This window comes from Heterocephalus glaber, unplaced genomic scaffold (assembly GCF_053883595.1).
Source record: "Heterocephalus glaber isolate CG9 unplaced genomic scaffold, H.glaber_assembly_v1.0 deba00001481, whole genome shotgun sequence".
NCBI lineage: Eukaryota > Metazoa > Chordata > Mammalia > Rodentia > Bathyergidae > Heterocephalus > Heterocephalus glaber.
In genome coordinates, this window is record NW_028258317.1 from 3,558,536 (window position 1) to 3,578,499 (window position 19,964).

Genomic DNA, 19,964 nt, shown 5'->3' on the forward strand with positions numbered 1-19,964 from the left:
GATTTGGGGCACAACCAAATGTTCTGGGACCCATGGCTTAGTGAACCATGGCTGGTTCTGTTCTCCACCCAGAATCTTAGCATCCTCTCTAGGCAGGTGGATTATAAACTTTTACTGTCTAGAAAGCGTACATCAAAGCCTAGCTCAGCTGCTTGCACATCTTACAGTTTTCAATCCTCAAATGTGACATAGCTAGAGAGTTTTGTGGAGCAGAGCGAGGAAATAATTTCTTCATCATTCTTTAAAGGGGCTCTGAACTTCCACAAATAACAGGGAGCTTGTGTTTATCTGGAAATTGTCTTTTCTAAAAATTTTATAGCTCAGCAAAGGCCTGGAAAAGAGGGTTGGTAAGTGATGGGGACCACATGGCCTTCAGAATGCAACTGACTTTATGCTTACTCCATGTAGAATTTTCTGTCCATATTTCTTCAGTGGGGCCTTGGTCTGGCTTTTAAATAAACCCTTGGGAGAGGCCATTTATCATCCTGTGTCTAGAGGGTGGGCACCCAAGCAGAGCATGTTCAGTTCTGGCTTTGTACTCCTGTTTCATAGAATTCGTCAAGGTGCCTTTACCCTGGTATCATCCCTTATCAGCAGTCTGCACCTTACATATGCTTGTAAATTCACTATCTGGTCTGCTATTCTTTTCTGTCTTGATACCCAAATGTGATATTGGTTTCTCTAAGTCCTCGACAACCTGGCCAACTTGTCTCTGAGTGCTTTGGGAAGCATCCCCTTAGCTTTGACTTCAGCTGTCTGGAGGGACCTTTCCCCTCCAGAGCTAGCCTTACAAGCAGCTCTCCACCTAGATTTACCCAGGACCGACATACCTCTTTCAGGTTGAATACATATTGAGCTTGTAGGATTACAAGGAGAGCTCTTCTCTTGAAATTCAGTCAATGAATGTATTCAGAGGCCTGGATGTGGTTGTGGTAATGAGAGAAGATACATGGAAAGGGGCAGTCCTTTCTGTTTTTAAGTTCACTATGGAATGAACTATAGGCATGTCTTGCATTCTCAATTTTATCTTGTACTGATCTTTAGCTTTTTAAGAAAAGGTTAGCTGAAGACATGCTCTATTAGTCAGAAAGAGCTATTTTTTCATTTTCTGTAATAAGAGAGGAAAAGAGGCCCCAGGTAGGTAACTCAGAAAGCATAAAATCACCAATTCCTTACTATTTACACCTGGATTTATCACGAAAATAGCACAACCGGTAGAACATTTACCACTGGAAAATGCAAAATAGTCTATAGGGGATGCAGGGCTTTATCACCTTGTTAAGGATCTGTAGGCAAATTTGTTCCCAATAATTCCTATCTTATCACCTTGGGACCTGGGACAATCAAACAAGCAACTGAAGCTAAAGTCCTTCTATAGAAAACTAAGGTTTGTGCTTAGAGAAATGCATGGTTTTGGGGAAGAATGTATTTTGGATTTAACTTTTTCACATGTAACAGTACAAAGAAAGTGGGGAACTTCAAATATGCCTACTCACATACTTGCACAGAGTTTATCTTTGGATGAACATGGCTATTTGGTTGTCAAAATATTTTGATAGGGCTATTGGTTATTCAAATAGAAGACTAGGTCTTCTATTAAAATAGAAGGTCTCTATAGAGAAGGAGGAGCAGTTCCTCTGCATAGAAAGTAAAAGGGGCCCTCATCAAGGAGAAAGACCGTATGATTGTAAACTGTATTTTCCATCCCCCAGAGGTAAAAATTCCAAAATTTCAGTTTGGGTCTCTAAGAGCCAGAGTGAAGACTCGGGAGGGGCTCAGACCTGATAAGTATGGGCCTGGCATCATGGAGGCAGGTGGGTGGTAGGAGAGGCAGGTGAGGAATGAGGCATGAATCTGGCTCAGACCTTGGTCCACACCAATGTTGGGTAATTCCCCAGCACGTGTCCATTTTTACCCTTACTTAGATCATACCAGGAGAGGAAGGGGAAAAAGAGGAAGAAAACAATATTGAGCTGGCTGTTTTTATCTTGAGTGGACTAATTTTCTGTAAAGAAGCAATACAATTTGCCTTGAATTTAATTAAATTTCATTAAAATAAATTGCAGCTTTACCCCTCATTGAGTCAAATGATTATGAAATCCACACCTACACTCATGGCATCTGCTGTTTACATCTGAACTCTATGGTGCCGTGCCCTTTTGTTCCTGACATGCTAGGAGGGCTGTGTGTGCTTCCCACACCACCTTGCATCTCCTATCGTGTCCTCTTCCATGTCTGTTCACTTTCCTCTTCTTCCTGAGCTCCATAAGGGCAGAGATTCTGGAGAGCATTTTCATGATTTTATTTTTCCTCCAGCCCTTAGCAGAGTCCTAGTTTATGATGAATACTAAATAGTTGTTTGTTGGGTGAATGCCTGAACAAAGAAGAGACAGTGGCCAGGAGAGGAGGACTGGTGATAATGGGACTGCAGGAATGGATGACCAATGGCTCCTGGGGATAAAGTGGTCATTTGTTGGGTCAGCGAACAATTGAGGGTGGAGAAGACAGCATCATGGCTGCAGAATGTGAAGATAAGAAAGTTCAGGGGGACCAGAGGAGGTGGAAGAGGGGTGCTCCATCTCCAAGTCAAGCCAACTGATGATTCCTTCTGGTTAGCTGCCAGCCTGGTGATAGTTGGGAGGGTGGAATGGACACCGAGCAAATCATATTGGTGCAAGGAGTTGGGAGGTTGGTTTCAAAATTCTCTCTGGAACACAGATGCAATGCCATCCCTGGGAACAATACCATCATCCTGAGGGGCTTCAATCCTTTCTTATCATGTCAAGCTCTTCTTAAGAATGCTCTGCCAGTGTGAGAAGCCAGAGGCTCAATAAAACCACAGCTCTCTGCCACTGATCCTAAAACACTCCTTGAATGACATCACCTTCTCTTCCAACATATTCAAAGCTTCCTCTGGCCTTTGATTTTTATTTTCAGTAGGTGAGGCTTGTTCAAAGTTTGTCATACAGCAGTAGGGGGAGTATTTGATCCCCTTCAATAGAATGAACCATTCCAAGTGGATTAGATCTCTTTCTTTGCAGATTCTCTTAGGGAAAAAGAATGAGAATAGAAGCACTGGGCAGGAAATCCTAGGTGATGGAAGACAACTGAGGGCCACTCCTGGTGGACACTGAGTAGGTGTGTGCTAATGAGAAGCACTGGTGAGGGCCAAGGGCACATTTTTTGAGAGCAGCCTGTCCTCTCCCCTCTGTTCTCCTTTGTCTGCTCAGTTTCTTTGTGACTGGAGCCTTTACATTCTTGTCTATCCCATTCTGAATTTACATATATGGAAATTATCCTCTTGAGCAATGATGTGCTCAGTCTCAGTACTGGATAAATGACCGCCATTCCATGCAGTTAACTCTATTCTTTCTGTTCCTTGCCATTCGTGTTTTTCTATCTTTAATCCAGGTTTCAGTCAATGTGCAGTTTATAGGGTGATATCCTGGGGGTTTGGTGACAAGATTCTTCCACGTGACATCTGGAGGGAATGGATGTAAGGAGCTGGTAGAAGGCTTCACCATGTGGACAGGAAGACAGTTGCTACCTTCTGCTGCAGGAGTTCAGGAGAGAGGTGTCGGGCTGGCGTCCCTTAAATGTTTACTGGACAACGTGCCAGTGGCATTTGAACTGGGCCTTGAAGCATAAGTAGAGTCATCTACCAATCAGAGAAATTGATGTCAAAGGTTATAATTTCTCAAAGAAGCAACAGAGCAAAGTAATTCTGTGACCATAATTTTTAAGAATGAGAACCAAATGGGCAAAAAGGGACAAAGTGTGAGTAAGAGCATGAGAGAACATTGTCTTCCAGATTCCAAAGCAGCTTTATTCACACTTTGGGGCTTAGAGAAATCCTCATGGAAGTCAGATGTGTGCCAGGACACCAGGCGGGTGGTCTTGCTGCACAGAGACATGGTGCCCACCCACGGGCGCCAGGCGAGAGTTAAGCACAGCTCCTGGGGAAGCTAACAGATTATGCAGTTACCCATATATGCTCTGAAGCTACATTTCTGAACATAGTGTTAGGCAGGGTGGCTCCCTGGCCCACTATCTGCAGGCTTTTTAGCCTGACGGGGACTCCCTGCTGACCTCTACAGCCTCAGTTCTTGTGCACCTCACATACTGCAATGCATACTCCAGTCACTTGTCAAACGTCTATTCATTGTTCAAAACCTATATCAAATATCTTTCCTTTCAATACCTTCCTCTGAAACAACACAGTCTCAGACTTAAATATTGTGCACCCTGTTTGTTTTATTGCTTGGAATATAGTACTATGGTAGCAGTAAAATAATATGCACTTATGTTTTCTTTTAAATGTGATTTTCAAGAATATTCAATAAATATTTATTGAGTGCCTACTACGTGCTAGGCTCTCATGACAAAAACTATACATATTTCTTATCTACATTATTCATTGCAACCTCAATATTTCCTGAAGCAAATACAAACAAATTCTCCCAAAGTACAGGATAAATGAATGAAGGAATAAATAAATGAATGAAATGAAAATGATTTCCCCTAGGTTCTTAAAACTCCCATCCCAAACTCAGCTTACTTCAACATGAAAATTTGGGTACTCTGAGCCCCTGAGAAAAGTGCTAACATTCTTTTCTGAGGTTATCTGGCTGCTTATAATTTGGTGTAAACCAGCAAATCTATGCAGAGGAACTCTCTGATGATCATGCGGTGTTTCTGTTCTGAAATCATGTATTCCTGTGGTCTTCAAGATTAAAATAAAGAAATTCTGTTATGAGTCACCATCCCCGTAGCAAACCACGAGTAAGATACTGGCGCAGGCTCCACCAATGGGAAGGCTAGTGTCATAGACCTGTCTGTATCCTATTGGAAACCTCAACAGAGGCTGCAGCAGTTTGGGGTTTTTCTAAAAGTACTCTGCACTAAAGACAATTTTCAAAATGGGGTTTGAGGACTAAATAGGCAGCCATATAATCACACTTGCTTCTTCTTTGAGAGAGACATAAGAAGCCCCCGCTTTGATCTGATGATTGGTAGTTGGTCCACATGTTTCCCAGGCATGTGGCTATAGTTAGAATATTTCTATAAGTGGTGACTATGAATCAGTTGATTGATTTCTTCTAACAAGTACACCTGAATGTAGATATCAAAATGAGAGTGGAATCTCTTGAGATGATCTCTAAAAATTCACCTGAGTGGGAGTTAAGCTACTGGGCAACAGTTCTCAGCTCTACATTTACTGAAGAATGACATAAAGCAAGTCACCTATCTCCTTTGTGAGGAAGGTTTACTTTGCAGGGATAGTCTATGGTTCAAATGAGCCACTGGATCTAAAGTTCTTCACACATCATAGATAGCAAATATGAATTTCTTAGGTTTCTTAGAACCTCATGAGATCTTTCTACCAATGCTGCCTTTGGAGTCCCCTTAGAAATGACTGTTGGAGTCACACATAAAGTGGGAATATTGTAGCTCCCATTTCTTGATGATGATGTGGGGCACTTCTGTCAACCCCTGGGATTTGCTGGAAACCATGGTGATTCATTCTGCATTTTTGCCATCATGAGGACTTTTGGGGCAATGTTACAGCTTCATAGCCAGGGATGATATCCAGCTGTTGAAGATCTTGCCTGCCTCTGCCTAAATATTGTTCCAATCCAATTCCAACAAGTATCCCACTATCCTCGGTGTTTACAAGGTGCCCAATGAATAGTGTGTCCATCTGTGACTCAATTTGGAATCATTATAGAACCTAGAAAAAGCTTCAGTGGCTGGAGAACCAAAGCTGGCCACTTCTGTTGCTGATAAAGCTAGTTTGAGAAGGTGGCTTGGTGTGAGAGCCAGGTGGAATGTCTAAGTTCCTCAATCTCAGCCTAGACTTTACAGAAACCTACCCAAGGCCAGCTTGGCTTTGCAGAACAGATGCCCTTAACCCATACCATTGCCACTTCCCTACAGTGGACACAAAATGAAAAAGAGACCTAACCTGACAACTTTAAGGCATCTGAGAGCTTTAACCCCAGTTAATGGAGACCAATGGCTGTAGCCTGCCAGCAAGGGGCAGGCCCACACCCCTGAACTCTCAAGCAAAGGAACACAGGTGCACATGGAGGCCAACATCCAGCAGGAGAGGGATGTGTCAGCCCTCCCTTCATTCTCAGCTTCTCTTCTAGGCTGCACCCTGTGCAGAAAGGTACGAAGCTTTCTGCAGCCACCCACTCAGTCTTGATGAATTTGGTGCTTTCCAGATCTGATTCTGTCCAGCTTGGGTTGACATTTTGGTTTTAGTTCTTGATGGGACTTTCAAGTGTTTCTTGGCTTTACTCTCTTGCAGTGGGATAATTCCCAGTCCAGCCCTTCTCCCAGCTATTGATTCCAGCACCCTGTGTCATGCCAATTCAGAAGAGTTCCGGGTCCAAGCTGGCTGTTAAACCCAAGGGCATGAGCAGCTTGAATAACAACAGAGGTCTTGGAGTCACCTGATCTCACGCAGTGCTTGGTGGGAGCCGGGCCAGCAGGAGAGAGACAACCCTTTCCATCCTGCAGGTGCAGCTCCAGTGTGCTGCCCAGCTTCCTCCTGGGTAGATGACTTTTGGCCCTGTTTAAAACAAAAAAGAAAAAGGTCACAAGTCCCTGTGGTGACTAAATACCGAGTGCAGTCATTTCTTCAATTAATTTGGAATTGTTGTTTTCCAGGAAGGAGAGAAAGTGTTCAGTAAGCCAAAAGGTGGCGTCAAAACCAAACCCTGTATTTGACAGGATTGGGTTGTCGGCATGCAGTAATGCTCCTTGTTTTCCCTAACCCTGTGTCAAGCAGGTGGCAGGTTCTAATTCATTTTACATTTCATGACATTTTTCAGCCAAGTAATTAGAAGCTTCTAGAGGTGAAAAAGTTTGTTTTGGGTGGTTTTTTTTTTTAGTATTATTTTGCCTTTTGCCAAAGTTTAACTAAACTTTTAACCTTATGCTAAATGTCCTTGATGGAGAGAAGAGATGGAAAACGTGAGCAGAAAGTAGGTAGGGCATCTCAGAGATGGGAGAGATTATAGGACCAATGATTAGCCTGTGGTTATGCTTTGCTGTGTTTTTCCCTCTGGAAAAGTGAAGGAATCTGCAAGAGGTTAGCAGCTTGGTGTGTAGAGGTCGGATTCTGGACACCTGTGTGGCAGAGTTCATGGCCTCACTTGAAAGTTTAGTAAGATGACAGATCTGAGTCATATTTAATTTTATTTGAGGAGAAGACAGCAATCATTATTTCCTAGACACTTGAAGATACAAATTGAGATTCACACTTGCATATATATAAAATAGGTTGAATCTTTAAAATTAGCTACGTCTAGAAAGTTTCTCCATGGGACTGTTATGAATCAATACAGTTTTAACCAAAAAATGAGTTTGATTTTTAGCTCTTCATAAGAATTTTAGTGCAGTACATCACTGTACAATTCCAGCGAAAGTGGGGTGTCTTGACTGAGCTGGTGGGACGCAGGGCTCTTCTATTTGGCTTCTCTGTCACACTGACTGGCTTGTGAGTGACATCTGTGAAATTCCAGAGCTCTGATAGTAAGCTTGGCATCCTTCCAGAGGCCATAGAATTGGTTTTACAAGTAGATAACTGAGATATCAAATGCCAAGTAACTGGGATCACACCAAAACTTCTTAACACTTCACTGAAGGTTCTTTCTAGTGTGCCCAGTTCCTTCCTCTTAGCCCCATCTCTTGCCACTTGTGTACATGTTTGCATTCTAAGGGGTTACTCTGGGGTCCACCTCAGTGCCTACTGCAGAATAGGTGCTAAGTAAAGACTAAGTAAACAGTGCAATGCATATTGTATAATGGAAGCCACCTCTTTCCAAATAATGCAGAAAAAGAGAAAAACTTTGGTGGTATGGAGAAAAGAACAGATTAAGTATATAATTTTTTTCTCTCAGTTTGGAATGTTTTCTACACAGTTCTACTACAGTTGAGGTTTAACACATGGGAACTACTTGCATATTTCGTTTCCCTTTTACAGCATCACTGGACATGTGTGCGCACACATACACACACATTATGTTTGAAGCCAGCTGAGACAGAGAGAAGTCAGAGAATTAGATACCAAAATAACTGTTGTTTTGCTAGTAATACTGATCAGAGAATATGGGTGGAACAGGTTTCCTTCTCCTTGTCCCCAGACCTAGACTTTGGAAAGAGCTGCTTTAGTGCAAGAATCTGGCTTGCTCACACAGCCAGCTTTGTGAAGGAAAACAAGGCCAGTTCATATCTGAAAGGCTTCAGAACAAAAACAGAGAGATTTGGGTCTCTAGACCTGCTTGGGCTCTGGTCTGGGTATACTTCAACTTGAAAGCAGAAGCAAAGCAAACCCCACCCTCCAACACACAACAGAAGAGAGAGGAGAGAGCAAGAGAGAGCGCTAGTAAAAGGTTGAGACTGGTCAGAAAAGTCTTTTCTGCTCTCTGGAGATGGGTGTTCTGGGTGGGTGATACAGGATCAAAGGTAGAGGCACTATGTCCCAATATGTATAATTTGATGGTAGCTTCCAGTTTATAGAGCAGAGTAGAAAATTCAGGAAGAAGGAAAGAGTCTCTGAGAGTCATCTGTCACTACATTAAACCAAGTTGCATTCCTAAAAGGCCCTGCAAGGATCTTCATGTCAATCAGACATTTTGAATTGTGGTTTTTATGTTTATGGGCTGGGAGAAGACTTTGCTTCATTTCTCACAGGGTAACCACACTTCGTGCATACTTCATGATGGCTGAATTCTGAAAAAATGAGATGAAACCAACCTCAACATTATGAGGGCTGTGTTTACAAATGCATGATAAGGTTGTGCACTAAATGCCCTAAAAGAATTTGGCATCAACTGTAGTGTACTCAATTAAACCTAAGCACACACACACAAAATGATTTGTATAAATATAAATTAGGAAGTGTAAACATGGGCAGAGACAAAACAGAGCAGTCCAAGGGAAGAAACAGGGTCAAACAGCCTATTAGCTCTACAAAAAGCACGAACACTGTTAAACATCAAGACAGAAAATTGATCACTCAACTCAATCTCTCTCTGCATGAGGTCTCTGTGTGGATACTATGAGGGGAGGTACCAGTGAAGACTGAAGCCTGAGACCTCATGGGAGATCTCAGCTGTGTTGGCGTCATCCACAAGGAAAAGACACAAGGTATCTGAGAAGGTTCAGAGGAAGAAAAATGCTGTGGTAGCCAGCTTTCTTTTTTGCAAGCAACAGTATTGACCTGTGCTGGAGAAATAAAGAGAATTTTTGTAATTCATGGAAACTTGAAGAAGTAGGTTTTGAGATTAAACATATTTTACAAACATTGAGTAATCAGACAGCAAGAGATCTTCAGGCTAGGACCACGTAACACCACTGTGGATACCATGCATCACATGACATTTGGCCTCCACTGCTATGAGATGCTGTTTTGCACTTCTGTCACCACTGGACATTGACAGCGGAGGCCATGGCTGCTGTGTGCTACACTGATGAGGTCCAACTTTGCTTCTCTTTTGGAATCTCTTGCTTCTGGTTCTAACTCCCTAGTGGATCTGTATCTTTGGCTCAGTTAAGATTATGTGCCTGTGCCCTGACAACATGGATATCAAGAAAACAGGCAATGAGAAATTGTTCCCCCATCTTACCATCCCCATCCTCAGCCACTAGAAGGAGCAATGAATGATAAACAGCTAAAGTGCACTCAACTAAAAGCTAATGGATACATCAGTTCTGTGTCTCCAGGAGATTTAACATTTAAATATCAAAATCAAGGGGACCTTAAGTGCTAAAAAACAACAACAACAACAAAAATTTCTTCAAGTCTTAAAGAAAGTGGTATTTATGTAGTTTTGAGATGATTTTTGAAAATGGAAACCCAATTTGTCTTCTTATATTTTTAAATTATAAATTGCATAGCCCATGCCTCTCTTCTCATTGTTTTTTCTCCCCTTTTCTATTTGCCTGTGCAACTTCCAACATACAGTATATACATTCTATAAAGAGCAGAGCTAGGTGCTAACCAGTGAAAATCACTAAGGGAACAGAAGGGGAAGAGAAAACTCAGAATGAAGCAATAATGCAGTTGACTTTTTTTTTTTTTTTTTTGGTCATCTGAGTCAGTTCATATAGTATCATGTAGATTGCAACCCTGGTTATGTTTGCTAAATTAAATACTTGAGACAGTAATAACAGATACTATTTGCTGAGTGCTAACTCTGTGTCAGATGTTTTGTATGTGTTATCTTTTTCAATCATCATGGCAACTAGAATGAAATAGTGTTTATTATCACCCTTTGATGAAAGAGGAAACTAAAGCTCAGAGAATCTAAGTGATTTTGGTCAAGGTTATACAATCAAGCAATGGGCAGAACTGAAATCTTAACCATTTCTCTCCACCCCACTGTGACCTTACAACATGCCACGCCTCCTCTGAGTGTTAGCACATTTGAGTAGGCCCCAGTCAGTGCTATTCTGATGGGTGTTGGCTTCTTGCACTAGCACATTCTTTCAAAAATGAAAGCATCACTCTCACAGGCTTGGGTGCCAGCAAGAATGGAAGTCCCAGCTCCAAACTGAAGCTGAGGCTTGATTTCAGGAAGTAGAAATTGGCAGAAAACATGAAAAAGGGGCCTTGAATTTCAAGAGGCAAGCTCTGGCTAATCAAGACTCCCTGGAGCAGCAGCGCCCGTGAGGATGCTGGCTGGGGAAACTGCTTTTGGCCAAAGTTGCCTTCACAGCAGATGGAAGCCAAGGATCACTCCGGGATAATATGACATGATTTACCCCTTCTTGATGATTCCCTCTGCCTATGTGACGTTTCATTGCCTTTTTTCTATACAGGCATCGATTTTAGTGATGAAAATGAAAAAAAAAATATTGTTAGACATTTTGCAAATCATGACCATTTTGTCTTGGCCCTGGGCTAAAAACTACTCAACCTGCATTGCAATTAAACTGAAACTACAAATAGACTCATGAAAAATCAATCTGCATTCTCTTCTAAAAATGCCAAATATATAAAAATAATCCCATAGTTCTATAATACTTTACATAGAGTACAAACCCCTTTTCTTCAAGAGAATACATAATACAATACAAAAAGATGAAAAAAGGGCTGGAGATTTAGCTCAGTGGTTTCGCCGCCTGCTGTGCAAGCGCAAGGACCCGAGTTCAATCCCCGGTACCAAAAAAAAAGATGAAAAAAGACCAAACTGACTCTAAGACTAGATTGACTGGACTCTTCTCACATGTCTTCTATGTATGAACATTTTTTAATTAATTTCAATAATATAATCATACCAAAACTCAATAAATTAAGAAAAGATTGTTTTGCTCTTTTAATAAATCAAGCATGTTACTCATTTTTTCCTTTTCGTGCAGATATATGGTATATCTAGCTTTTTTGCTTTAACCTTGTGTCATAAACAGTTTACCGTGGGTGTACAATATTTAAATTATAATTTTATTTGCAGTATCAAATTAATTGAGGACCTATTGCATAGTTTATTCAACTAGTATTCTTTCCAGGGACTTTAAAGTTGATTCTAGTTTTTCACTATTGTGAAAAATGACAAATTTATTTTTGCATGTAATTTCTTCCACCCTAGCCTCACCCTTGTAGGGAACTATTTCCTTAAAATAAATTTCCTGAAGTTTAGTCACATGGTCTAATAAAATAAACTACTTTTGTGTTCTTTATAGATTTATAAAATTGCTTTCCAAAGTTGTTATCAATTTGGATTGCCACTGGTACCATCTTCCTAGGCCAGTCCCTCTTTTTTTACTACAAACTTGCAGTAGATTGTTTTATTTTTTTAAAATTAAGTTCTTAGGAAATATTTCTCTAATGGAGTGGAACTGTGGCTCAAAACCACCACTCAGCTATTGTGTGAACTCCCAGAGACTATGAAATCATAGTGATGAAACTGGAGATGTCAGGGCCCTTTTTAGTTTGATCTGTCCCTCAGTGGCAGGTGTTAGATTGTTACCCACACGCCAGAGCTTCAGGACACAAGTGAGTGGAATATGTTTGTCAAACGTGTCAGTCACAGTTCCCAGAAGACATGACCACAGAACACAGGCCAAGCTAGAATTCAAAGGTCTGGCTGCTTGCCTGCCACCCTCTGCACAGCCTGGGACCCGCGAGAGGAGGGGCATCTCCTGGGTAGGCTACAGAGCCTTTCTGGGCTCCAGAACTTTGCTTGAACACCTGGAATCCCAACTCCCTGCACTGCTGAACCGGAATAAACATATGTACCCCAGGGCTGCTTTCTACTGTTTCATTCTCTGAATGCACCATTTGTAGAGCTAAAATATATTCTGCTAGAATGACACTGGCTGTACAAATTGCCAGGACATCAGAAACCATGGAGCACAACACCCTCTTACTTAAAGAGATGGTAATGAAGCTCAGGAAGTAGAAGACATCCACACCTCAGTTTCCTTACTCCCAGCATGGTGGTAACCCTTGCTTTCACACAATATTCTAGCAATGAAATATATTTTGTAAAAGCTGACTCAGAACTGCCTTGCTAAATTAATCTGTTAGTAAGATCATCCTTATTACTAAGGATTGGTAGTGGTGTATCAAGCAATTCAAGCACAGAGACATTGTGGGCATTATTTCGTAATTTTTGTGTAGTTCAGTTATTATAAGCAACATTTATTTACTATTTACCCCATGCCAGACCCTGTGTCAAGTGTTTTGCATTAATTCATTTGTTTCAATGGTGTTCTAGTACATGTTCTTCCTTCATTCATATTTTACAGAAAGATAAACTGAGAGCAGATTCATAAAGAGTATATCAATCAGTATAGGTTAAGCTACACTGCAGTAACAAATAAACCCAGGTTGATTCACAAAAATGAAGCTTTATTTCCTGTTCATGTTCTATGTGGATCACAAGTTAATGATGGCTCTTTTCTCTGAGACCCACATGGAAAGAGTTCCCCTTATCTCTGACCTAGCTATGTCCTAGTGAACATAGGAATGTCATGAAAGTAGAATACGCAATAGCTTTTAAAGCTACAGATTGACAAAAGATGCATGTTATTTCCTTTTAATTTTACTGCCCAAAACTAATGAGACAGGTAATAGAAAGGCAGGTAATAAGATTCTTCATCAGGGAAGGCCAGTAAATAAACAACAAGTATAATCTACCACTGACAATAACTCACTCAAAGTCCACATTTACCCATTTATGCTGAAGATCGCAATTTTTTGAATTTTTGCATGAAATTCATGCATGTTACTTAGAAAAACTCAAGGAACAGGAATTTAAAGAGAAAAAATTTTACTTTGTTCCATTGTTATGTGCTGTTCCAAAAGTGGAACACTAGCTATAAAAGGATTAATTAAATTTTAGAGGCAGGAAGTGAACTCCATATGGCACAATGAAACCATCTGCTTTTGTCCTGGAACCCAAGATGAACCTTAGGTCTATTCTTTTGCCTCTGTGTAAAATGCATTATGCAGGTTAACCATGCACCCATAGATTTTAGAGTAACTAATTCACAGCCCTCATAGATGCTTCCTCTATTAGAGCATTAGCATATTATTATTTGGCATGCCATTGCAGTATGAGAAAGGGAAGACCTCTCCAGTAATGGTTCTACGCATGATGATTTCTTTCAAGTCCTCATAGACTCTTAAAGAATTTGACAGTGCTTATATACTCATGGTGGGATCCTAGCAGCAGGCCACACAGCTGCTTACATGTGCTATGACACCTGCCCTGGGAAAGGCTGCTCCCTTTATGAACAACACAACTGTTGGAAGACTCTACCTTGAGCTGACTCTTCCATCCACAACTTTCCTTAATGACTACATTTTAAGATGAGTACAATCTTTTATCTATCTATATATATATATTGAAATATAGCTAGATAAATAGACCTATACGTTATAGATATGTAAATATATAATTTACTAAAAATATATATTTTGATATACTATAAACTTAATACATTATGTATATCCTTTTTTAGTATGTACATGTAATATTTATATGTATATAAATATTGTATATGTGCTTGTTTATAATACCTGCATGTATTATATCATATTGTATACATACATTATATAATAATATATAAAACCACATTTAATTATATGTATTCACATATATATATGTGTGCAGGTATACATCCCAGCTTTTATTTTAATGTGCAATAGGGTCTTCCAGGTTTTAACTTCTCTAGCCTCAAAAGACTCAATTTCTTCCTAATATAATCAGATTTTTTATCTGAGATCATATTTATTGCTATTTTTAAATATAGGTTGGTTTATCTCTAGCACAAAATGATTTTTGCAACATGCTGTTCATCCTCCTTTTCTTTCTCCTACCGGAGTTCTAGCTCCTATAACAGGAATGCATTTGAGTTAAAAGATATCATAATATGATATCTTTTCTGTGATGAATTAAATTTATTTAGCAATTTCCATCAATACAAAACAAATTTGATGTTTAAAACACTCAAATGCTGATGGAAGGCAAAATAAGAATAGTCCCAAATTCTTTAATACATGCTCTAGAAATTATTACAGAATAAAAAATATCTTAGTCTTTTGGTAAGTAAAATGGTTTTATCTTGGATCTTATTATTTAAACAATCCATTTGTGTTCAAATATAGAATATATATAGTTTGTTTATCTTTGGAGAATGTTTGACAAATTCTGTTTTTAAGTTAATTTTTTATTTGGAGGAATTTTTAATAAGTAGACAAGTTCAAGCCAGAGATTGAGATATTTGATAGACTTTAAAATAATATATATTTTACTTTATAAGATCTGTGGGGAAGGACTGTCTTTCTTTTTCATCACTAACCCCTCAGTGGTTGTTATAACATGTGTGGTACACAATAGATACCCAACAAATATTCCCTGAGTTAACAAAATAAAAGCAATGGAGATCACAGTACTGTACATGGTCATGCTCTGTGTTTTGCTTTTGACTACATATGGCTCATATAGCAGATTGCTCTATCCAATCAGTCCAAGGACAGTTTGTTCCAATAGTTTTTAGGCTTTGTGCAACATAAATAGAAAATGAATAATAGCTCAGTAAATAGAAAAAAGTAATAGCACAAGTTGTTGCCATTGAGCTAAAGGAAATAGTTGTACAGTGAAGGAAAAGAGATCTCTTTATGAGCTGAAGACTAGCAAAACAGTAATTGGAGGGTGTGAAGGTTAGGCAAGAAGAACTTTGAGTCTAAACCAACTAAGGAGTTTCTGATTGGAGTGTGAGTAGATGGTTCACAGCCCACAGGACAAATCAAATGTACTCTGTTTTTATAAATAAAATTTTATTGGAAAATAACCACACATTCATTTACATATTGTGGTGGATTAACTAATGGCCAACTTGGAACACACAATTGAACTGAATCCACATGGTTGTGGAAGTGAAAGAGCCACCTGAGGATTGTTCCCTACAACATAAAAAGAGAACTGGAGGGGAAGGTTGTATGTTGTTGATTTTCTTGGAGAAGCTTGGTATGGCTGATTTTCCTGATACAAACTCAGCTGTTCTCATCGTCAGAGGAGCTCTGGTCCTCACCATCTCCAGGGATGGCTGCTCCGGTCTTCGTCTTGACCATTGCTTCCTGGCTCCCATACAGATATCTCAGCCTGGTGACACAAATCCTTCACCCCTCTGGCACAGACTTTATAGCTTCCACTACCGGACTTTAGTCCTTCCCAGTGCAGATCCTTGATATAAACTTGCATGAGACATTGCCTTGGGCTTTAGGCCCTCAGCTGGACTTATGCAGGACACTGTGGCATCCAGACCCTTGGCTGGATTCTTTGGGTCTCTAGCATGTGGACAGATTCCCTTGCACTCCTCTGCATTTGACTTTTTGGGTGAATATTATAAAATAACCCTATGAATTATTCCCTTGCAAACCCTGACTACAATACATATTGTCTATTGTTGTTTTCATACCATAAATTAAGAGTTGTGTAGTTGTAACAAAACTTTATGGCCCACAAAGACAAAAAAGAAATCACTATTTGTATGTTTATAGAAAAATATTTACTGAATCCTACTCTACCGAATATACAGTTGAGGGAGAAAATACTGGAGGCAAATAGCCTCCAATAGTTCATTAATATGCTGAGGTTGTGGTATCTGAAAAACATACCAGAGAAGATGTTCAGCAGAAAGTTGTAAATTGAAGCCTGGAGCTCAGGTGTGAAATTATGGCTGAATTTATATGTTTAGTAGATTGTAGCCAAGCTGTGGCTTTGTCTGCTATGTAGAAACAATGTGGCAGCTAAGCATCTAAAATAAGGATATCATTCATGATACTTAGCTTAGGAGGTGAGTCATGGGTGTTTGATTCTATCCTGTAGAAGCACATGAGGAAGACAAAGTTGTGCAGAATGCACATCTTCAGTGGTCTCCTGCCACTACTGAAAGCAAGGCATGGCTTTCCATATCACCACTCCTTTCCTTAATCATGATTGATTCTGCTACAAGTCTCCACAGGAAGTTAGTTCCAAGACAGCCACTGTCAAACTAAAATCAGAAGTTCCCTGTCCAGCCTTACTATGCAGTTTTGCCAGCCCAGGCATAGAGCTGCTCATGTTGGTTGACGGGGAGGGGGTGACTAAATATTGGTAACAGTGCTAAAATAATCCTAGCCCTAGAGACACAGAACTTTTCTCTATCCGTGAGGATTAAACTCAACAAGACAGTTCATGTGCTTTCCCAGCTGTTAAACGATTTTTTCTATATTAGACATGGCACACATTGCTCCATAATCAGTGCAAGGACAGTTTGTTCCAATAGTTTTAAGAGTTTTTCCAACATGCCTTTGAATCTTCTGCTCCCAAAATGACTCATTTTCATTTCCTCTTTTGCCAACCAGGCAATAGCAATCCATTTTTCTTATCCTTGGCAAATGTTTCAAGGACAAACACTTTGAATGAAGTGGAGAGCATTCAACCAGAGAGCTCCTGGAGGCAAGACTTTATGGCTTCTACAATGGTGATTGACAGAAAGTAGACACTCTGGATATTGGATGAATAGTTTCTCAAAAAATACTTTAAATGGTGTTGTACACATTTTCTGCATTTACCTTCCATCACTGTGACATAATACCTGAGAAAAATCTATATAAATGAGGAAAGATTTATTTTGGCTCATAGTTTCAGAGGTTTCAGTCTTTTAATCCTGGGGTGAGGCATCAGCATCACGGTAGAATGGCATGGCAGAGCAAAACTGCTCACCTGATGGCATCCAGAAAACAGAGACAGAGAAGAAAAGAGATAGAGAGTTACAGGCCAGGGACAATATAGATCATCTTCAAGGCCAGGTCCTCATGACACATTGTGTTCAACTAAGCCCCACCTCTGAAGTCTCTATTGCCTCCCATTAATGCCATCCAATTATAAATCCATCAATGGATTAATCCACTGATGAAGTTAAAACCCTCATGATCCAATCACCTTCCAAAGCTGGCAACTAAGCCCCCAGCATGTGGCATTTGGGCTATATTTTAGATCTAAACCATAACACTTGCTAAAGTATTGACCTGTACAATACACACAAGTGGTTTTAAAGGAGCTAGATTATTGGTAACCGTGCTAAGATTTTTCTTCTCCTTTTCTTTTCATTAGCCACTGAAGATAATGAACTTCATGAATGACATTAATTTTGTGATTTTATGGGGATGAGAAAAAAATAGAATATCTACCTATTAGGTATTCCACATATGGATATTAGTAGATGTGGGAAGCCCTACTCATACCCTGTACCTATTCCAATATACATTCCTGAGTTGTGTTTCTGGAAAGGTAGTTTAAGAGCAAATTTGAATTTTTTCCATTTCCAACAGAGGCTGTTATGCTAAATACTGCATATTATGGTGAAAATGGGTAGAGTCAAAGAGGGAAACTTAAAACTATGATCAGATTTTTCCTCAGATTGTGTTTTTTTTTGTACCCCATTAAAAACAAAATTCAGATTCTTTTTAATGTTGAATTTCCATACCTCCTTGTTTGAGTTTTATGTGATGCCAAAATATGGCCAGTGTGTATATGAATGTCGAGATGTGTGTCAAAATAGGTACGTGTGTCTGGGCATTCATGCATGGCCGGAATAAACTGTGGGTCTGTGTGTATGTGTGTCTGGGTGTGGATAAGTGTAAGTATATTTTTCTTGTGGATGTGCTGGTTTGATGGAAGGAGCTCTTAGATTCCCACAAGAGGCACATTCCTAATAGGCGGGATCTTTGTTAAGTTTTTCAGCACATGCATCTGCAGAATTAAAGGGTATGGGCACTGGGATAACCACAGAACCCAACATGAACTATTCTGGGTCTCCCTCAAAGACATTTCATTTACTATTGTATTTAAGGACAATATGTGGCCTTGGATAGTTTTATGTGCATATGCTTGTGCAGTCAGTGGCCTGGAGAGATGGACCATCACCTGTTTGGGATCAACTCAATGGCCGGACTAGTATCCACCAAACCTTAGTTGAATAAGACATTGTATCAGAGAGTTTTTGTTTGTCTTATTTATTTTCCTCCTGGCTCACTCTTGGCCCAGACTCAAAGTAAACTTTCTGCCTTTCTGCCTGCTGTGCTTAATTTTCTGTGGTACCTAAAATGCTGGAGTTTTAGCCTTTTTCGTTTGGCTGCGGTTTGGCTTCTTCCGTCCAATTCAAGTTTCCTCTGTGTGCAGGACTCAGAAATGTTTCACTCGAGAGTTTAAATTTCATGATTTTAATTATTCACATCGTCTAAACTTGGCTTTGAAATCGACCATATCAGGCATGACAATTCACCCAAGAGTCTGAAATAGAATAAAGAAAGCAGAGATGAGGACACATCTGGTGCCAAACCACCCCAGTGAAGAGCCCATATGTTTAAGAAGGGGCCTGGAGTAGAGAAAAGGGCTTGGGAAGAGGCAAAAACTAACTTTTATGAAGCACCTACAATAAGACAAACACTAAATCTGTCTTTACACCCTTTACCCTCCCAGGAGTCCTTTTGGATGTATAGATTTCTCAAATTACTTTTCTCTTACTACTTATATTTTCACACGTCTGTGCTCTAGTATAGATGTGGTAGCTGAAAAGGGTTAATAAGAAATGCTTTCTGTAATACTTGCGTTTACTTAGAAAATTTGCACTGTCTGTTATCTCTGTTACTGTTGTCTCTCTGGGTGCCCTCTGTCCCATTACCACCCTGGTTTTACGAACTGAAGTTAAAAACTGCCAGTTTATTTTTTGGCCACCAGTAGCTTACGGATCAACAGCTTCCTGTCCGCTGCACTGTGTGGGTTCTTTCTATAAAGAAGCATCAGCCTAAGATTAAGAAGTCTCTGGTATCAGGTACAGAAAGCTCCTTTAAACACATTAATCTCAAACTATCATATTTAGGAGTAGAGAAGTTACTCTAGTCACTTCATGGCCCAAGCTTTTGCATTTTTATCTGTCTCAAGCATTTTTTAACTCTCCCTTAGTAAAGCCACATGCTATGCAAGTACCAAGGATGAGATCTTGCACTTGGAGGGGGGTAGATGCATGAAAACATCATTTATTTGATTATAAAGGTATACGTGTGAAAACACTGGAAAGAAAATGCAGCAGTAGGAAAAGCCGTGTATTGCCTGTCTACCCCAAAATAACTATTCTAACATTTTGATGTCTTTCTTCCCTTCCCTTTCTTCTCTCCCCCCACCTCTCTCTCTCTCTCCCTTCCTCCCTTTCGCTGTTCTGTTTTTCTTTTCTCTCTACCACTGAAAAATCATAATGCAACTGGTGTCATAGATAAGAGGAACTCTGAACTATATTCACAAAGCAAATTTAATGCATCTCTTCTGCTATCTCTTTAGGGTTAAATAGAAGCCACAGTTTTTCTCTGGCCTTAAATGAACAACTGGACAGTTCCATGACTTTTCTGAACACTCTTAACTGATAAGAGATCTGATGACCCCTCCTCCCCTTTTCAGCAAATG